A 15,032-nucleotide genomic window follows, 5' to 3' on the forward strand; every position below is an offset into this window, starting at 1 on the left:
GGTCTGAGGAGGGCTCTGTCCCTTGCAATCCCAGGACAAGTACGGCAGAACTCAAAGCCTGGTGGGAAGAATATTTTACACTAAAATAGCATTTCCCTGATAGCTCAGTTGGTAAAGAATCTGCCTGAAATACAGGAGACCCCGGTTCAATTCCTGGGTTGGGACGATCCACTGGAGAAGGGATAGGCTACCCACTCCAGTATTCTTGGGCTTCCCTTGTGGCTCAGCTGGTAAAGAATCCACCTGCAATGAGGGAGACCTGGGTTCGATCCCCCTGGGTTGGGAAGATCCCCTGGAGAAGAGAAAGGCCACCCACTCCAGTATTCTGGCCTGGAGAATTCCATGGACTGTATAGTCCATGAGGTCATAAAGAGTCGGACACGACTGAGCAAATTTCACACTAGAATGATGGGCACTGAATAAACCATGAGATCAGGAATGGGAACATTTAAATAGACACAGAAATTCAGAGAGTCCTAAACCCCAGACTCTTAAGGGAGACCACATTCTTCTCAAATGATTTCCAATTATTCATCCTGAAGTACTTGCTTATAGGAAGTTCCTGAAGACACAGACCTGCAATCTTCCATCATTGTGAGGCCACTGTGAGATTTAAATCCCAGAATAAGGGAGAGAGATACAAGTACAAGAGTCACTTTTGAGGAAGAACTCACCCTCACACTGAAAAGCATGTATTCATGATTTTGTGTAGGCAGCAGAGTACATACGACAGTTGAAGGTCACTGTAAGTCCAGATGGGACCGGGTTAATTAAAATGAGCTTTGTCACCTAGGATTTAATGGGTTGACTCATGAACCTGATACTGGCACTTACTTTCTGCTATTAGTGTAATTGGAGCCTGATGCAATGCTTTCATGAGTTAAGTAAGGTTCAGAATTTGAGACATCCTCATTACACTATCAGAAGGAGACAAAGTTTCAAGGGGGTGGTGTGGTTTGAAGGGACTATGTGTAAACAAGTCACTCAGCCTCCAATCACACTCCCCAGGAGAGCTCTGAAGAGGCTTTCTTCACTGAGGCAAAATAATTTGATGAGGGGTGTGCATTGTCCTTGACATTTTCCTTTCCTTTGAGGTTCGGGGAGGGAAAAGAGTAGTGGAAATTTTGCAGCAGAACTAGGTCCTCCAGGCTCTGTGGAAATTACATGATCTGGCAATGAGGGTGGTGTGACCTACACAGATGTATGGGAATCCCAGTTCCCCAAAAAGAAAAAAAATAGCATGTTAATGTGTTGTTACAATATTTCTAGAAATGATGGGCATAAACAAGTCACGTAGTGGTGTCTGATTCCTTGCTACCTCAAGGACTGTAGTCTGCCAGGCTCCTATGCCCATGGAATTTCACAGGTAAGAAAACTGGAGTGGATAGGCATTCGCTTCTCCAGGGGCTCTTCCTGACCCAGGGACTGAAGCCAGGTCTCCTGAGTGGCAGGGAGATTCTTTACCATTTGAGCCAAGATAATTGAAGATAAGCTGTCGTTTTCATTAAAGGGGATGGAACGCAAAAGTAGGAAGTCAAGAGATACCTGGAAAAACAGGAAACTTTGGCCTTGGAGTACAAAATGAAGCAAGTCAAAGGCTAACAGAGTATGTTAAGAGAACGCACTGGTCATAGTAAACACCCTCTTCCAACAACACAAGAGAAGACTCTACACATGGTTATCAACAAATGGTCAATACTGAAATCAGATTGATTATATTCTTTGTGGCCAAAGATGGAGAAGCTCTATACAGTCAGCAAAAACAAGACCGGGAACAGACTGTGGCTCAGATCATGAACTCCTTATTGCCAAATTCAGACTTCAATTGAAGAAAGTAGGGAAAACCACTAGACCAATAAGGTATGACCTAAATCAAGGGACTAGATCTGATAGACAGAGTGCCTGAAGAACTGTAGATGAAGGTTTATGACATTGTACAAGAGGCAGTGATCAAGACCTTCCCACAAGAAAAGAAATGTAAAAAGGAAAAATAGTTGTCTTAAGAGGCCTTACAAATAGCTGAGAAAGTAAGATAAGCTAAAGGCAAAGGAAAAAAGGAAAGATATACCCATTTGAATGTAGAGTTCCAAAGAATAGCGAGAGAGATAAGAAAGTCTTCCTCAGTGGTCAATGCAGAGAAATATAGGAAAATAATAGAATGGGAAAGACTAGAGATTGCTTCAAGAAAATTAGAGATACCAAAGAACATTTCATGCAACAATGAGCACAATAAAGGACAGAAATGTTATGGACCTAACAGAAGCAGAAGATACTAAAAAGAGGTGGCAAGAATTCACAGACGAATTAAACAAAAAAGATCTTCATAACCCAGATAACCACGATGGTGTGATCACTCAACTAGAGCCAGACATCCTGGAATGCGAAGTCAAGTGGGCCTTAGGAAGCATAACTATGAGCAAAGCTAATGGAGGTGATGGAATACCAGATGAGCTATTTCAAATCCTAAAAGATGATGCTTTAAAAGTGCTGCACTCAATATGCCAGTAAATTTGGAAAACTCAGCAGTGGCCACAGGAATGGAAAGGACAGTTTTCATTCCAATCCTAAAGAAAGGCAATGCCAAAGAATGTTCAAACTACCACACAATTGCACTCATCTCACACGCTAGCAAAGTAATGCTCAAAATTGTCCAAGTCAGACTTCAACAGTACATGAACTGTGAACTTCCAGATGTTCAAGCTGGATTTAAAAAAGGCAGAGGTACCAGAGATCAAATTACAAACATCTGTTAGATCATTGGAAAAGCAAGAGATTCCCAGAAAAACATCAACTTTTACTTTATTGACTATGCCAAAGCCTTTGACTGTGTGGATCACAATATACTGTGGGAAATTCTAAAAGAGATGGGAATACCAGACCACCTGACCAGCCTCCTAAGAAATCTGTATGCAGGTCAAGAAGCAACAGCTAGAACTGGACATGGAACAACAGACTGGTTCCAAATAGAGAAAGGAGTATGTCAAGGCTGTATATTGTCACCCTGCTTATTTAACTTATATGCAGAGTACATCATGAGAAAGGCCAGGGTGGATGAAGTACGAGATGGAATCAAGATTTCTGGGAGAAATATCAATAACCTCAGATAAGGTGATGGCAATAACCTTATGACAGAAAGTGGAGAAGAACTAAAGAGGCTCATGATGAAAATGAAAGAGGAGAGTGAAAAAGTAGGTCCATCACCAACACCAAGAGCTTACTCAAACTGATGTCCATCGAGTTGGTGATGCCATCCAATCATCTCAGCCTCTGTCCTCCCATTCTCCTCCTGCCTTCAAACTTTCCCAGCATCAGGGTATTTTCCAATAAGTCAGATATGCACATCAGGTGGCCAAAGTATTACAGTTTTAGCTTCAGTCCTTCCAATGAATATTTAGGACTGATTTCCTTTAGGATGGACTGGTTGAATCTCCTTGCAGTCCAGGGGACTCTCAAGAGTCTTCTCCAACACCATAGTTCAAAAGCATCAATTCTTCAGTGCTCAGTTTTCTCTGAAATCCAACTCTCACATCCATACATGACTACCGGAAAAACTGTACCTTTGACTACATGGACTTTGTTGGTAATGTAATGTCTCTGCTTTTCAATATGCTCTCTAGGTTGGTCATAGCTTTTCTTGTAAGGAGCAAGGGTCTTTTAATTTCATAGCTACAGTCACCATCTGCAGTGATTATGAAGCCCAAAAAGATAGAGTCTCTCACTGTTTCCATTGTTTCCCATCTATTTGCCATGTGGTGATGGGACCAGATGCCATGATCTTAGTTTTCTGAATGTTGAGGTTTAGGCCAACTTTTACATTCTCCTCTTTCACTTTCAACAAGAGGCTCTTTAGTTCTTCACTTTCTGCCATAAGGGTAGTGTCATCTGCATATCTGAGGTTATTGACTTTCTCCCAGCAATCTTGATTCCAGTTTGTGCTTCATTCAGCCCAGTGTTTCTCATGATGTACTCTGCATATAAGTTAAATAAGCACGGTGACAATATGCAGACTTGAGGTACTCCTTTCCCTATTTGGAACCAGTCTGTTGTTCCATGTCCAGTTCTAACTGTTGTTTCTTGACCTGCATACAGATTTCTTATGAGGCAGGTCAGGTGGTCTGTATTCCCACCTCTCAGTATTTTCCATATTTTGTTGTGATCCACACTGAGGCTTTCGCGTAGTCAATGAAGCAGAAAGAGATGTTTTTCTGGAACTCTCTTACTTTTTTGATGATCCACAGGATGTTTGCAATTCGATCTCTGGTTCCTCTGCCTTTTCTAAATCCAGCTTGAGCATTTGGAAGTTCACGGTTCACATACTGTTGAAGTCTGACTTGGAGAATTTTGAGCATTATTTGCTAATGTGTGAAATGAGTGCAATTATGCGGTAGTTTGAACATCTTTGGCATTGCCTTTCTTAGGGAATGGAATGAAAACTGACCTTTTCCAGTACTGTGGCCACTGCTGCGTTTTCCAGATTTGCTGACATAGCGAGTACAGCACTTTTACAGCATCATCTTTTTGAATTTGAAATAGTTCAACTGAAATTCCATCACCTCCACTAGCTTTGTTCATAGTGATTCTTCCTAAGGCCCACTTGACTTCACATTCCAGGATGTCTGGCTCTAGGTCAGTGATCACACCATCATGGTTATCTGGGTCATGAAGATCTTTTTTGTATAGTTCTTCTGTGTATTCTTGCCATCTCTTCTTAATATTTTCTGCTTTTGTTAGGTCCATACCATTTCTGTCCTTTATTGTCCTCATCTTTGCATGAAATATTACCTTGGTATCATTAATTTTCTTAAAGAGATTTCTAGTCTTTCCCATTCTGTTGTTTTGCTCTATTTCTTTACATTGGTCATTGAGGAAGGCTTTCTCATCTCTCCTTGCTATTCTTTGGAATTCTACATTCAAATGGGTATATCTTTCCTTTACTCCTTTGCCTTTCACTTCTCTTCTTTACTCAGCTATTTGTAAGGCCTTATCAGACAACCATTTTGCCTTTTTGCATTTCTTTTTATGGGGATGGTCTTGATTCCTGTCTCCTCTACAATGTCATGAACCTCCATCCATAAATCTTCAAGCACTCGGTCTATCAGATCTAGTCAGTTGAAACTATTTTTCACTTCCATTGTATAATCGGAAGGGATTTGATTTAGGTCGTACCTGAATGCTCTAGTGGTTTTCCCTACTTTCTTCAATTTAAGTTTGAATTTGGCAATAAGGGGTTCATGATATGAGCCACAGTCAGCTCCCAGTCTTGTTTTTGCTGACTGTATAGAGCTTCTCCATCTTTGGCTCCAAAGAATATAATCAATCTGATTTCAGTATTGACAATCTGGTGATGTCCATGCATAGAGTCTTATCTTTTGTTGTTGGAAGAGGGTGTTTGCTATGACCAGTGCATTCTCTTTGCCAAACTCTATTAGCCTTTGACTTACTTCATTTTGTACTTCAAGGGTAAATTTGACTGTTACTCCAGGTATCTCTTGACTTACTAGTTTTGCCTTCCAGTTCCCTATAATGAGGAGGACATAGTTTTTGGGTGTTAGTTCTAGGAGGTCTTGTAGGTCTTCATAGAACCTTTCAACTTCAGCTTCTTCAGCACTACTGGTCGGGGTATAGACTTGGATTATTGTGATATTGAATGGTTTGCCTTGGTAACAAACACAGATAATTTTGTCACTTTTGAGATTGCATCCAAGTACCGCATTTCACACTCTCTCATTGACTATGAGGGTTACTACATTTCTTCTAAGAGATTCTTGCCCATATTAGTAGATATAAAGGGCATCTGAGTTAAATTCACCAATTTCTGCCCATTTTAGTACACTGATTCCTAAAATGTCGATGTTCACACTTGCCGTCTCCTGTTTGAGCACTTCCAATTTGCCGTGATTCATGGACCTAACATTCCAGGTTCCTATGCAATATTGCTCTTTACAGGATTGGTCTTTACTTGCAACTCCAGTCACATCCACAACTGGGTGTTGGTTTTTGCTTTGTCTCCGTCTCTTCATTCTTCTGGAGTTATTTCTCCACTCTTCTTCAGTAGCATATTGGGCACCTACCAACCTGGGGAATTCATCTTTCAGTTTCATACCTTTTTGCCTTTTCATACTGTACATGAGGTTCTCAAGGCAAGAATACTGAACTGGTTTGACAATCCCTTCTGCGGTGGACTACATTTTGTCAGAACTCTCCACCATGACCCGTCTGTCTTGGCTGGCCCTACAGGGCATGGCTCATAGTTTCATTGAGTTAGACATGGCTGTGGTTCATGTGATCAGTTTGGTTAGTTTTCTGTGATTGAGGTTTTCATTCTGATTGCTCTCTTATGGAGAAGGGTAAGAGGTTTATGGTCACTGCCTGATGGGAGAGACTGACTGAGGGGGAAATTGGGTCTTGTTCTGATGGGCGGGGCCATGCTCAGTAAATCTTTAATCCAATTTTCTGTTGATTTGGAGCTGTGTTCCCTCCCTGTTGCTTGACCTGAGGCCAAACTGTGGTGGAGGTAATGAAGACAATGGCGACCTCCTTCAAAAGGTCCCATGCACGCTCTGTTGCACTCAGTGCCTCTGACCCTGAAGCAGGCCACTGCTGACCCATGTCTCCGTTGGAGACTCTGGGACACTCACGGGCAAGTCTAGGTCAGTTTCTTGTGGAGTCACTGCTCCTTTCTCCTAGGTCCTTGTGCACACAAGGTTTAGTTTGTGCCCTCCAAGAGTTTGTTTCCCCAGTCCTGTGTAAGTTCTGGTGGTTCTATGGTGAGGTTAATGGCGATCTCCTCCAAGAGAGCTTAAGCCATACCCAGGTCTGCTGCACCCAGAGCCCCTTCAGCAGGCCGTTGCTGACCCGGACCTCCATAGGAGACACTCAGACACAGTTCTGCCTGAATTTCTGTGGGCTGGGCATGCGTTTTGTGCCCTTCCCAGGTCTGAGCAGCTCAGGGGACCAGGTCCTTGGCGAGCACAATATTTACTGTTGTAAATACCTTTGATGAGTATTTAGACTATTTCTTGCTTTGCATTATTACAGGTAAAGCTGTTATGAAATATTTTGCACATATCTGGTGGACATATATATATATGTGTGTGTATATATATATACATATATATATGGATTTATTTTGGGTATAAATGTTACAGGGTATATATATGTTTAATTTGCATAAGTAATAAGTAACGATAGACTATTTTCCAAAATGACTATATCAATTTGTCATCCCACTAAGCACATAGAAATTACAATGGTTACATATCTTCACTAACATGAGTATCTGTAGCCTTTTAATTTCAGTTATTCTGGGGTGTTTGTAGTATTATCTCATTATGGTTTCACTCACCTATGAAGTGAATTAACCAGTAGTCAAAGTCAAGTCTGTTGTTGTTACTGCTGCTGCTAAGTTGCTTCAGTCGTGTCAGACTCTGTGCGACTCCATAGACAGCAGCCCACCAGGCTCCTCCATCCATGGGATTTTCCAGGATTCCCCTTTATTCTCTAACCTAAAGCTTAATGGCTTAACTCCACTAATCCAGTAAAATTGGCTAGTTGAAATTTCTAAATTTAAAATATTATATTTCCTTTGAAACAGCCATGAGCAAATAGCAAATGTGCCATTAAGTAATTTTTTCCTTTAAATTTCTAATATATAGGCATAGTTTATGGAAATATTCAGTGAGCTATCTGTAAAAAACACTGTGTTTTCAGGGCACAGATAATTAAATGAACAAAGAAAGGAAGGAGGGATGGGAGAAAGGAACGGGGTAGAAAGGGAGGGTTCTTCTTTTTACTGATGACACCACCTTTCAATATTTTATTTTCCTGAGAGGAGTAACAATCCTATGCAAGAAGGTTATTTAAATTGTATTTGCCAATGTAATTAAGTTTTAAATAGGTGAAGCTTAGAGGAAAAGAAGTATACCTGTGTGTATCATTTCTGAAGATAATGTGCATCAGAATGTGAATATGATCCCACGTGTCTTTTGCATGGGCATCTTCTTGCTATTATCAAGTTGCAATACCAGTTTTCCAGCAGTTGTCATGTCATGGATCTGCCCCTGTGGGATGTACAGAGGTCTGAATGTGTGTGTGTGTGTGTGTGTGTGTGTGTGTGTGTGCGTGTGTGTGTGTCTGTTTCCAGTATTAAAGTATGGTGAAATTACCCCCAAAAATTGTGACAAATAATGTTTAAATATATTTTCAAGATATCTTGTTTTCATATCAAGACAAATAAAACTATAGAAGCCAAAACAAAAAATGAACTAAATAGCAAATAATCTTGATATCTCAGAAAATGTCCGTTTAAGCATTTAACTATGACACAGTATAACAATATAAAAATAGAGTTGATATACTCATCATCCCTCTAGAAAAAATATACTCTATGTTTATATATTTTATATAAAGGACACTATGTAATGCTGGGAAAGATTGAGAGCAGGAGGAGAAGGGGACAACAGAATATGAGATGGTTAGATAGCATCACTGACTCAATGGACTTGAGTTTGAGCAAACTCTGGGAGATAGTGAAGGACAGGGAAGCCTGGTGTACACAGTCATGGGGTTGCAAAGAATCAGACTTGATCTAGAGACTGAACAACAACAAAAGACTTTAAAATTAATTACTTATGAAATAAATTACTGATAAAGTGTGAAGAAATATACTCAGTAATAACATACATTTTTGTAATTAAAATCATATTAATATTACATGTAAATATTGAGATATTTAGAAGCATTTAATCACTATAGGAGACTATGTTGCTTTAAGTGTGGGCAGTCAAATGCAGTCATAATCTTATTTAACACTGCACTAACAAAGAGACTGTTGGTCATGCTCTCTTCCTTAATTGCCCTCAAGTCAGCCTGAAATCTATGCTCCAGTAAAAATGCATCAGAATTAACTACACGTTTTGTTTATTTATTCACACAACCATCACTGTTGTTCATGAGGAGAGAAAAAAGGAAAAGAAGAAAGTATTTACTAAATTGCTCTTAAATTGCTAAAATCTCTACACTAGAAAATATTTAGTTGTGTGTCCATGAGATAAAATATCTTTCAAAAAACACTAAAAATAAATTTAGTAAATAAATAATACAAAAGACTATGTTGCAATAAAGCCATTCTTAAAGTGAAATAAAAATTAACATAATTTTCTCAAATTATCAAATCCATCAATGACCAAAGCATAGAGTTGTTACAAAACTTGAAGTAAATAAATTATTCTTTATATTAATCCTTAGCTAAATTGAAGATATATTTCTTTAGAATTTTAAAATGATGTGCCAAATACTTGTTATGCATCTTTCAATCCTTTGGCAATGTATGAGCTGGCTCATGTGCACACATGCACACGTGCACATACATATGTGCATTCAGTTCAGTTCAGTCGCTCAGTCGTGTCCAACTCTTTGCGACCCCATGAATTGCAGCATGCCAGGCCTCCCTGTCCATCACCAACTCCCAGAGTTTACCCAAACCCATGCATGCATACATACATACAATCACTTGCTTCTATGGCTGAGCCAAGAGGACTTTGGCATGTAGTTCATTTGTGGAGAACAGTGAATGGACTGAGGCTTTCAACTGTCTGGTTCAACAGAGCAGCACATCTACTTTTCATGTGTTGCATTCACTGGGCTTCTGTGTAATATACAATTGGGGAAAAACAAAATTGGCAATCTTATCCTCCTCTTCACAGACAGATAAGAAATAATAGGCTCATCATGAAGGATTTGGTTTGGATAGGTCAAGAGGTAAGTCATAAGATTTCAGTAAATCCCAGATCTCATCATCATTATCATTATATTGTTGAGTGGTTAATATCATCATTATAATTAATAAGGAAATATACTTTCATACAAGACAGTCTGAAAAAAACTTTCTGCTACATGTATCACCCCAAGAGTGGCCCCCAGAGGACAGAGATGCACAGTTTTCTCTTCTTTCCCCTGCCATTTCCACAATCATAGTAGGAAACGTATTTATGGTCTTTAGATTGAAGTAGAAATAACATAGTTTAAGAATTGCAAACCCTGTGAAAAGTTTATTTTTGTAGTATTTCTCCAATTAAAAATCATATGATATTTTTAGGCTTCATTTGGTTTACATTCCCTGAAGGACTCCTGTGCACGTGAGGAAGAATGGTCTGGTTTAGTGCTGAGGTATTGATAACCAGGCTTTTCTGGGTCCATGCCCAGAGCTGGAGTTGAGCTATGTTATGATGACAGGGTGGAAGGTGATGTCCTGTGCAGAGTGGAAGGCAGGTGATAGCTGTAGGAAAATCAGGTGACTGATTGTCATCATTGTGTTGTCTGTTATGCTCTAAGGTAACACATGATGCATAGACAGAAAAATGGGTAAAATTCTGTTACCTGACTTAGAATAAATGAGTGCCTATCACATCACTCCAACACCCTAGAAACTCACACTATTGTCACTTTCCAATCACAGGTTACTGCTCATAGATAACCACTGTCCTCAACTTTCTGATACTCCTTAACTTGCTTTTCTTTACAAACTATATGTGCATTTTTTTTTTTCTGTTCTTGCCTTCTATAGTAAATTGAGTTTCATTCCTTTCCTTTTTTCACACAAAATTATGACTGCAAGGATCAGTCCATATTTGATAGCTGTAATTTGTCATTTCTGCATGCTGCTGATAAGTTGCTTCAGTAGTGTCCGACTCTGCGACCCTATGGACTGCAGCCTACCAGGCTCCTCCGTCCATGGGATTTTCCAGGCAAGAGTACTGAAGTGGGCTGCCATTGCCTTGTCCGCATTTCTGCATAGTACTTTATTATATGAATTAGCAATGTATTCATCAATTCTACTTTTGATGGATGTTTGTTTTCATTTGTTTCCTTTTCTTTAGCTATCATGGCATTCCATATACAAATCTGAAGTACACAGAAATGGATGCTCTTAAGACATCTATTCAAGAGTGAACTTTCTGGATTGCAAAGTCTTGTATTCAACTTTCATAGGTATTGTCCAACTATATACCAAATGACAGATGCCAATTAATATTCTTTTTTAGCATATGGAAGTTTCTGTTGTTCCAATCTGATTAATTGTTATATCCTGACACTTAAAGTTTGGTTTATCAGATCATTTCTAATTATACCTCATTGTGGTTTTAAATGGCAATTTTCTTGATTCAAAAGTATTTCTTATAAAGGAAACTTTAAATATTCTGACATCTTGATGATTCTGGAATATATTATCTTCTACAATAATTATATTAGTCTAAATAGTTAAGTTTGCAATCTACCTGAAGCTGAAGCTGAAGTAGTAACATTCTTTTATCTCTTTCCTTCTTTCTCTTTCTTTTTGCACCTGGTAAGCCTCCTGCCCAACCAACACTTACTGAACTGACACTTCTTCATCTACTGCTCTGTTGGGACACATCTGTCATACACCAGGTCAGGGCGGGGGGGTGCATATTATAGACTTTGTGTTGTCTCATTAGTCTCTCTGTCTCTCTTCATTTAAATAATGCCTTGTTATTTATATTATCTCTATGTTTAGTTGTAATAACTGATTGAGCAAGACTTTAGCTTTATTCTTTTTCATCAAGTGTGTCTAAGTTCCTCTTGATTTCCTCACCATATAATTTTTGGAATAAGCTTGTCAATTTTCATGAACTACTCTTTTGAGGAATTTGATTGTAATTCAGGTAAATCTAGAATTCAATTTTTTAAATAATTTATGTCTGATACATTTAACTTTACAATCTGTGAAACCAATCATATTTCTCATTATATAAAGGTCTTTAATTTTTTCCAATATAATTCTCCTACAAAGTCTTACACAGATTTTATAACATATAGTCCTAGGTAATTACAAATTTCATTTAATTTATCTCTGGCCTTTAAACTACAACACTAAATATTACTTTGTAATGATCATTTCAGATATTAGAGTATACATTTCTTTAAATTTACTTAGAGTTACTGTTGTACCATTTCCCATTAAATGTAAAAACTTTGTAATTGTATAGGTCCATTTGTTATGACCTTCATTTTTTATTCAATGGTAACCATATATACTAGTTGTATATATTCTGAAAAATTTAAGACAGAAAGTCTTTTACACTTCCCCACTGAAAAGACAAAAAGATATGGCACTGAAAGATGAACTCCCCAGGTCAATAGGTCTCCAATATGCTACTGGAAAAGAGTGGAGAAATAGCTCCAGAAGGAATGAAAAGGCTGAGTCAAAGCAGAAAAAGTTATGGGTGTTTCTGGTGGTGAAATTAAAGTCTGATGCTAAAAGGAACAATATTGCATAGGAACGTGGAATATTAGGTTCATGAATCAAAGTAAACAGGAACTGGTCAACTAGGAGATGGCAAGAGTGAACATTGACAATTTACTAATCCATGAACTAAAATGGACTGGAATGGGCAAATTTAATTCTGATGACCATTATATCTACTACTGTAGGCAATAATCCCATAGAAGAAATGGAGTAACCCCCAAAGTCAACAAGAGAGTATGAAACACAGAACTTGTGTGCAATCTCAAAAATGACAGAATGATCTCAATTCATTTCCAAGGCAAACCATTCAGTACCAGAGTGATCCAAGTTTGTTCCCCAACCACGAATGCCAAAGTAGCTGAAGTTGAACATTGCCATGAAGATATACAAGACCTTCTAGAACTAACACCCAACAAAGATGTGCTTTTCAAAAGTAGGAAGTCAAGAGAGACCTGGAGTAACAAGCAAGTTTGGCCTTGGAGTGCAAAATGAAGCAGGGCAAAGGCTAACAGAGTTTTGCCAAGAGAAAGCACTGATCATAGCAAACACCCTCTTCCAACAACACAAGAAACAGCTCTACACATGGACATCACCAGATGGCCAATATCAAAATCAGTTTGTTTATATTCTTTGCAGCTGAAGATGAAGAAGCTTCACACAGTTGACACCACAAGACCGAGAGCTGACTATGGCTCAGATCATGAAAACCCCTTATTAAAAAATTCAGGCTTAAATTGAAGAAAGCATGGGAAACCACTAGACCATTCAGGTATGACCTAAATCTAATCCTTTATAATTATACAGTGGAAGTGAAAATTGATTTAAGGGATTAGGTCTGATAGACAGAGTGCCTGAAGAACTGTGAATGGAGGTTCATAATATTGTACAGGGCACAGTGATCAAAACCATAACAAGAAAAAGAAATGCAAAAAGGCAAACGATTACCTAAGGAGGCCTTACAAACAGCTGAGAAAAGAAGAGAAGTGAAAGGCAAATGACAAAACAAAAGCTATACCCATCTGAATGCAGAGTTCCAAAGAATAGCAAGGAGAGACAAGAAAGCCTTCCTAAGTGAACAATGAAAAGCAATAGAGGAAAAGAATAAAACAGGAAAGACTAGAGATCTCTTCAAAAAATTAGAGATATCAAGGGACTATTTCATGCAAAGATGGGCATGATAGAGGGCATAAATGGTATGAATCTAACAAAAGCAGAAGATATTAAGAAGAGGTGGTAAGAATACACAGAAGAACTATACAAAAAAGATCAAAATGACCAGGATAACTATGATGATGTAATCCTATTATAGATGATGTAATCCTATTATGATGATGATCACTCACCTAGAGCCACATATCCTGTAGTGTGAAGCTAAATGGGTCTTAGGAAACATTACTATGAACAAAGTTAGTGGAGGTGATGGAATTCCAGCTGAGCTCCTTCAAATCCTAAAAGATTATGCTGTTAATGTGCTGCACTCAATACATCAGCACATTTGCACACCTCAGCAGTGGCCACGTGACTGGAAAATCAGTTTTCATTCCAATCCCAAAGAAGGACAATGCCAAAGAATGTTCAAAATACTGCAAAATTGCACTCATTTTACATTCCATCATGGTAATGCTCAAAATCCTCCAAGCTATGCTTCAACATAACATGAATAAAGAACTTCCAGATTTAAAAGCTGAATTTAGAAATAGTAGAGGAATGACAAAAAACTGGAAGTAGAACTGCCATATAACCCAGCAATCCCACTGCTGGGCATACACACTGAGGAAAGCAGAATTGAAAGAGACATGTGTACCCTAATGTTCATCGCAGCACTGTTTATAATAGCCAGGACATGGAAGCAGCCTAGATGCCCATCAGCAGATGAATGGATAAGGAAGCTGTGGTACATATACACAATGGAGTATTATTCAGTCATTAAAAAGAATACATTTGAATCAGCTCTAATGAGATGAATGAAACTGGAGCCTATTATACAGAGTGAAGTAAGCCAGAAAGAAAAACACCAATGGAGTATACTAACACATATATATGGTATTTAGTTAATCGGTAAAGATAACCCTGTATGCGAGACATCAAAAGAGACACAGATAAATAGAACAGTATTATGAACTCTATGGGAGAGGGCGAGGGCAGGATGATATGGGAGAATGGCATGGAAGCATGTAAATTATCATATGTGAAACGAATTGCCAGTCCGTGTTCGATGCATGATACAGGGTGCTCGGGGCTGGTGCATTGGGATGACCCGGAGGGTGAGAGGGGGTTCTGGAAGGGGAAAACATGTACAACCATGGTGGATTCATGTCAATGTATGGCAAAACAAATACAATATTGTAAAGTTAAAAAATTGATAAATAAACTAATTTAATAAAAAAGAAAAGAAAAAAAAAGAAATAGTAGAGGAATGAGAGATCAAATTGCCAACGTCCATTGGATCATAGAAAAAGCAAGAGAATTCCAGAAAACATCTACTTCTGCTTCATTGACTATGCTAAAGCCTTTGACTGTGTGGACCACTATGAACTGTGAAAAATTATGCACTAGATGGGAATACCAGACCACCTTAGCTGCCCCCTGAGAAACCTGTATGCAGGTCAAGAAGCAACAGTTAGAACTGGGCATGGAACAAGGGACTGGTTCAAAATTGGGAAAGGAGTACATCAAAGCTATATATTGTCTACTTGCTTATTTAACTTCTATGTGGGTTACATCATTTGAAATGCCAGACTGGATGAAGCACAAGCTGGAATCAAGA

At 38.6% G+C, this 15,032-nt stretch overlaps 1 long non-coding RNA gene across 1 annotated transcript in view; it reads left to right on the forward strand.

Moving 5' to 3' along the window:
• Positions 1-397: 397 nt before the first annotated feature.
• LOC145523746 (uncharacterized) overlaps positions 398-15,032 on the forward strand; it is a 91,587-nt gene continuing 76,952 nt past the window's right edge. Inside the window, exons 1-3 of the long non-coding RNA XR_014066869.1 lie at positions 398-745; positions 10,878-10,989; positions 11,350-11,427. This is a non-coding gene — a long non-coding RNA (uncharacterized LOC145523746). The remainder of the gene's footprint in view (positions 746-10,877; positions 10,990-11,349; positions 11,428-15,032) is intronic.

Source organism: Giraffa tippelskirchi, chromosome 10 (genome assembly GCF_054371585.1).
Source record: "Giraffa tippelskirchi isolate mGirTip1 chromosome 10, T2T-mGirTip1v1.2.pri, whole genome shotgun sequence".
NCBI classification, from domain to species: Eukaryota; Metazoa; Chordata; class Mammalia; order Artiodactyla; family Giraffidae; genus Giraffa; species Giraffa tippelskirchi.